The sequence below is a fragment of the Chrysochloris asiatica genome, unplaced genomic scaffold (genome assembly GCF_000296735.1).
Source record: "Chrysochloris asiatica unplaced genomic scaffold, ChrAsi1.0 scaffold00078, whole genome shotgun sequence".
NCBI classification, from domain to species: domain Eukaryota; kingdom Metazoa; phylum Chordata; class Mammalia; order Afrosoricida; family Chrysochloridae; genus Chrysochloris; species Chrysochloris asiatica.
In genome coordinates, this window is record NW_006408596.1 from 9,825,014 (window position 1) to 9,831,013 (window position 6,000).

Sequence of the window (6,000 nt, forward strand, 5' to 3'; positions counted from 1 at the left end):
TGAAAACAGTGATTATCCAAAAGATGTTTACTTGTGCCTTATTTATTAAGCAAAGGCTTACAGTTTGGTTGACCATGACAAACTGTGGATAACATTGCAGAGTATGAGTATTCCAGAACACTTAATTGTGCTCTTGAGACACCTGTACATAGACCCAGAGGCAGTTATTGGAACAGAACAAAGGGATACTGAGTGATTTAAAAATCAGGAAAGGTGTGCATCAGGATTGTATCTTTTCACCATACTTATTCCATTTATACACTGAGCAAATAATCTGAGAAACTGGATTACATGAAGAAGAACGTGGCATCAGGACTGGAGAAAAATTCATTAAGAGTCTGCAATATGCAGATGATAAAACCTTGCTTGCTGAAAATGAAGAAGACTTAAAATTCTTGCCAGTTAAAAAGATCATAACTTTCAATATAGATTGCACCACAGTGTAAAATGTTATCAGAAGGAACCATTCCTGGAGAAGGGCATCATGCTTGGTTAAGTGGAAGGCCAGTGAAAAAGAAGGCCCCCAAAGAGATGGATTAACACAGTGACAGCAGCAATGGGCTCAGGCAAATAATTGTGAGAAAAGTGCAGAACCAACCAGTGTTTTGTTCTGTTGTACATAAAGTTGCTATGAGTTGAAAGTGACTGGATAGAACCTAATAAAATCAAGGAAAAAGTAAGAAAGGGCAAAGGAGTTCAGAAAGTGCCTAAATTTGCATTCCTCAAGGAATAGTTGTTTTATTGCACATCTGCTGTGTTGCAGTGGATGTGGTCACTACTTTGTTGGAGCTTGTGGTTTAAATTTGCACACGACCTTTTTAAAGTGTTGAAGAGCAAAGATGTCAGCTTGAGGACTAAGGTGCACCTGACCCAAGCCATGGTATTTTCAATAACCTCACATGCATACGAAAGCTGGACAGTGAATAAGGAAGACCATAGAAGAATTGATGCATTTGAGTTACGGTGTTGAAGGAGAATATTGAAAGTGCCATGGGCTGCCAAAAGAACAATCCAATCAGATCTGTGTTGGAAGAAGTGCAGCCAGCGTGCTCCTTGGAGGCCAGAATGGCCAAACTTCGTCTCTCATACTTTGGACATACTGTCAGGAGGGACCAGTCGCTGGGGAAGGATATCATGTTTGGTAAGGTGGAGGGTCATATAAAAAGGGGAAGACCCCCAGCGAGATGAATTGGCAAAGTGGCAGCATCACTGGGCTTAAGCACGGCAACAATTGTGAGGTTGGTCCAGGATTGGGCAGTGTTTTGTTCTGTTGTGCATAAGGTCACTATGAGTTGGTACTGACTTGATGACACCTAACAACAGAAGACACGTAAATCAACAATGGACTGTACTAATCCAACAGCAGATTATGAGTGTGGCTGTAATGCAAGTACTGGGTGCTGCCAAGAGGTCTGAAGAACTACACCAGTTTCCGTCATAATTAGTGTCAGAGAATGCTTACGGGCAATGTCTAATTAACTGGGTAAAAGAATTTATCTGGGAGAGTTACTACAGAGAAAACAAAGTTCAACCTCAGTCTCATTTCAATCCTCTCTTACTCCTACTTATGACATTCAAGCTGACCTGTTGTTTCATTCAACACTTAAAATTCATTGCTGCTACAAAGTCTTTGCACTTGCTATTGGATTGTTCTACCTAGACCACCTCCTTGCTTCTTCAAAGAAGGATATTCTTGACTACTCAATCTGAGGAGGTTCCATCACACATATTCTGTCCTGGCATCACTTAGTTATTGAATTTTTCATTTACTCTAATTATTTGCTTATGTATTTATTGGCAAAGAGTTTACCTTGACAACTAGAAACATCACTATGTAGAAACTCATGTACCCTTCTGATACTAATTTAGTACTTTATTTTACTATAGAAATTCGCAGAATTTTACAGGTTAGAATAGCCATATAAGCCCACAATGTCTTATCTGTACTACAGATTCCAACTGAAAATGAGACAGTAACACAAAAGTAATCACCTGAGGAGACTGAAAAATAAAAGGTGGCTTGTGAAAGGCAGTCAGAGTATGGAGAAGCAACCTCCACGGCAGAATAAAAACAAAAAGACATAATTCATCTGCTGAAAAAGGATACCATTCATATCCATATACAAAGTTAAGTGTATGACATCGTGGGATAATGCACTGGACCGCCAGGTCAGTTTGAACTGCAAGGTCAGGTCGGTAGTTCAAATTCACCAGTCACTCCTCAGAAACTGACTCACGGCACTTAATAATAACAACATTGCCAATAGTCGTGCTATATAGTAAATGCTAAAGGAAGTTCTTCACACTGAAGAGAAGTGATAGAAACTTGGATATTCGGAAATGCAATAAGAGCAACAGAAATTGTCAGTATCTGGATAACTGCAGAAGACTTTTCCCCTTGAATTTGCCATGCCCATCCCCACAATCACATGAATCAATTCCATAAAATGTAACTTTAAAAAAAGTTTGCTACCATTGGTAAGGAAAACCATTGATTATATTTCTATGGAGAATCCTGATAATAATGAACAGAATGTTGCTAGAAGTATGAATGTTAAAGTAACTTCTGGTGAGGACTCATACAGGAATAAAGATCATGTTATTGAACTGGGAAAAGCCAATCTTTGTTATAAAGTGGCATAGAATATGGCTGATTTGTGAGTGAATAGTGTTGCTGTATACAAGCCATGTGAAGATGCAGGGACAGAGACAGAAAAAGGAGAATGCCATGTGAAGATGGAGAAAGATTAGAATGATGTATCTACATGACAAGGAACATGTATGCCGTTGAGTCAGTTCCAACTCATGGACTTCGAGGCTGTAAATCTTTACAGGAACAAAAGCCTTACATTTCTCCCATGGGGTGGCTAGTGGATTCAAACTGTTGACCCTGCAGGTTAGAAGCCCCAAACATAGCCCACTATGCCACCTGGGCTCCTTAAAAGACAGGATAAAGTCATGAAACAGAATCTCCCTCAGAGGAACCAACCTTGCTGTCATTTTGATTTCAAACTTCTAGCCTCCAGAATAAAAAAAATTCTAAAGGGAATTTCAGAATGGTGAGAAAATAAATGTCTGTTGTTTTAAACCACCCAGTTTGTGGTACTTTGTTACAGAAACCATACGAAATTAGTGTAGCTATCAACCACCTTGAATGAATTGACATTTACATAACTCTATATCCAAAACCCACCACTTATCTGTGAGTTTCTCCTACTGTGCTGGCTTCCTGGTGGCTGGGAATCTGGAAGCTATGCCACTGGTATTTTAAATACCAGAAGGGTACACCCATGGAGGAGAGATTTCAGCTGACCTCCCAAACTAAGACAAGGAAGAAAGAGAGGTGGACTACTTCTGAATGGTTAGCCACTAAAAACCTTATGAACAGCAGTGGGACACTGCCAGATAGCACCAGAATACTGCATACCGAAACATGATAAATAGCAATGCCGGAAGATGAGTCCCTCAGAACTGCCTCCTCACAGTAGAGTTGACTATGACAACGTGAATGGAGTAAAGCCTTCAGGACTTTTCATTTGCTGATTGGGCACAACTCAAAATCAGAAGAAACAGCTATAAACATTCATTAATAATTGGAAGGTGAAATGTACGAAGTATGAATCTATGAAAATTGGCAGTTGTCAAAAATGAAATGGAATGCATGAAGATCAATATCCTAGGCATTGTTGTTGTTGTTGTTGTTAAGTGCCGTCGAGTCGGTTCCGACCCATAGCGACCCTGTACAGGGTTTCCAAGGGTGTAAATCTTTACAGGAGTAGAAAGCCTCATCTTTCTCCCACGGAGCAGTTGGTAGTTTCGAACCGCTGACCTTAAGGTTTGCAGCCCGATTCGTAACCACTACACTACCAGAGAATCCTAGCCATTAGTGATCTGAAATGGACTGGTACTGGCCATTTTGAATCTGACAATTATATAGTTTACTTTGCTGGAAATGACAAATTGAAGAGGAATGGTGTTGCATTCATCATCAAAAAGAAAATTTCAAGATTTGAAGTATAATGCTGTCTGCGATGGGGTAACATCCAATTAATACCACTATTATTCAAATTTAGGTACCAACCACTAGAGCCGGTAATGATGTAATTGAAAAATTCTACCAACTTCATGCAATCAAGATGTTTTGATAATTGATGGTGATCAGAATGCAAAGACTGGAAACAAAGACAAAACATCACTAGTTGAAAATATGGCCTTGATGACAAAAATTATGCTGGAGATCACATGATAGAATTTTACAAGACCAATTACTTATTCATTGCAAATAATTTTTTTTTTAGCAACATGAAAGATGACTATACATATGGACCTATCCAAATGGGATAGACAGAAATCAAATTTACTACATCTGTGAGAAGAGACAGTGTAGAAGTTCCATATCAATCTCCTACAACCAAGCCGGGGCATGCTGTAGAACAGACCATCATATACAAGTTCAGGCTGAAGCTGAGAAAAATTAAAACAAGTGCACAAGAGCCAGAATTTGACTTTGAACATATTGCATGTGAATTTAGAGATCATCTCAAGAACAAATTTGATGCATTAGACACTAATGACCGAACACGAGAAGAATTGTGGGATGACATCAAGAACATCATACACAAAGCAAAAGATCAATAAAAAGACAAATAAGGAAAAGACCAAAATGGGTGTCAGAAGAGACTCTAAAACTTGCTCCCCAGTATAGAGATGCTAAAGCAAATGGAAGAAAATGAGGAAGTAAAGGAATTTTGAACAGAAAATATCAAAGGGCAGCTCGAGAAGATGAAGTATTATAATGAAATGTGCAAAGACCTGGAATTAGAAAAACAAACAGGAAGAACATAATCAGAATTTCTCAAGCTGAAAGAAAAGAAAAAATTGAAACCTCAACTTGCAATACTGACGCATTCCATTGACTGCTAGAATAACAAGTAAATTTGTGTTGCAAGAAGTACAGCCAGCCCCTCCAAGACTGAAACTCAAAGGGAACACTGGCAAGCATGCAAGCTTGCTGGGGACCATGTTGGTCCATTGGTGAGTGGAAGAAGGGGAAAGGAAGCAATGAAGATATGGGCTGAGTTCAACCATGTTCCATATACTCCTGCGGACCTGAAGATGAGAGGAGGAAGGGCTGGCTGGTCTGAAGTGTGGTGAGACCTAAGAACCCCTAAGCCCATGGACAAGAACCTAGCCACAGAGAGAGAGAACCGAGAGTGAAATATCCAGATGATATGAAGTGAGAGTTGAAACACAAGAACACCCAGACTTGGAGATTGTACCCATTTGACATAGTTTTGATGGCTAGACAATCAAAACTCAACTAGAGGAAGGTAAAGAAATTTGGTAAAGGAAACAAGTGTAAACTGCTACAATTTGATGAACTTGACCTATACTAATGGATGTAGTAACTCAAAATACCAACCAGGAGGGAAGGAGTTTTCCCATCAAGGATCAAACATATGCCCTCTGTACACAGGGTTGATAGGGATGAGTAACTTAGACAGTGGCTACCTAAAAAAAGGGTGGGGGAAGCTATAAATAGGCACAAAGTGGCTGGCTTTCAAGTTTTCAAGAGGGAGTTCAGTTTCAGAGTGCAAGGTGGGATCCCCACTGAACAGTTTTCATCTTGTCTAGCTAGGTCTAGTGAAAGGAGATGGGGATAAGAAGCTTATGATTTAATAGTGAGTAATTATTATCATGACTAACTGCAACTGTCACAACTGTAAAGGTAGGAGTTTTATAACATGAAGGGGGGAGTAGTTAATCTTACATTCCAGGGACAAAGGATCCTAGGACCATCAAGGGAGAAGAGCATGAGTGGAATGTGGGGTCCTATCCAGAGAAGCAGCGACACCAGAAATGAAGGCAAAGATGATGATATGGAGAGATAGAGCAGCTGAGGACTCTAAACTTATGGAAAGAGAAAGGCTGTGTGCTGGCGGCCAGGAGGCAGACTTGCAGAATATGTCCTTGGGTTGTTTAAATGATTGTATATTCCTG